General features: G+C 40.1%; 1 protein-coding gene across 1 annotated transcript in view; it reads left to right on the forward strand.

Moving 5' to 3' along the window:
• ESAM (endothelial cell adhesion molecule) overlaps window positions 1–352 on the forward strand; it is a 51,394-nt gene that overhangs the window by 41,301 nt on the left and 9,741 nt on the right. The window lies entirely within an intron of this gene.

The raw sequence follows: 352 nt of genomic DNA on the forward strand, positions 1-352 counted from the left end.
GCCCCCCTCCCCGCAATTCACATGATTTGGATTTGCCAAAAATAGTAACAAAGTACAAAATGTAATTGAAGGGGAAACATTCCGGGTTCACCGACCATTTCATTTGGTGTTTTCAAGTTTGTGAATCGATGTCACAAATCTGGTTATATGTTGTTTATTTATTTCTTATCGGATTATATGTTTTATGGCTCCTCCCACTTCATCTACCAGACTGGACACATTCCTGGGTGGTTTATCCTGTTATCTCAGCAAGGGGGTCCTGGTGAAAGTGTAAGATATAGACAGCCACTAGAAAGCAAATGTACAGCCCAGCCTATGAAATACTCTCCTAATATTAATCAGCACAGTGTTA

This window comes from Nanorana parkeri, unplaced genomic scaffold (assembly GCF_000935625.1).
Source record: "Nanorana parkeri isolate BGI_ZX_2015 unplaced genomic scaffold, ASM93562v1 scaffold2949, whole genome shotgun sequence".
Taxonomy (NCBI): Eukaryota; Metazoa; Chordata; class Amphibia; order Anura; family Dicroglossidae; genus Nanorana; species Nanorana parkeri.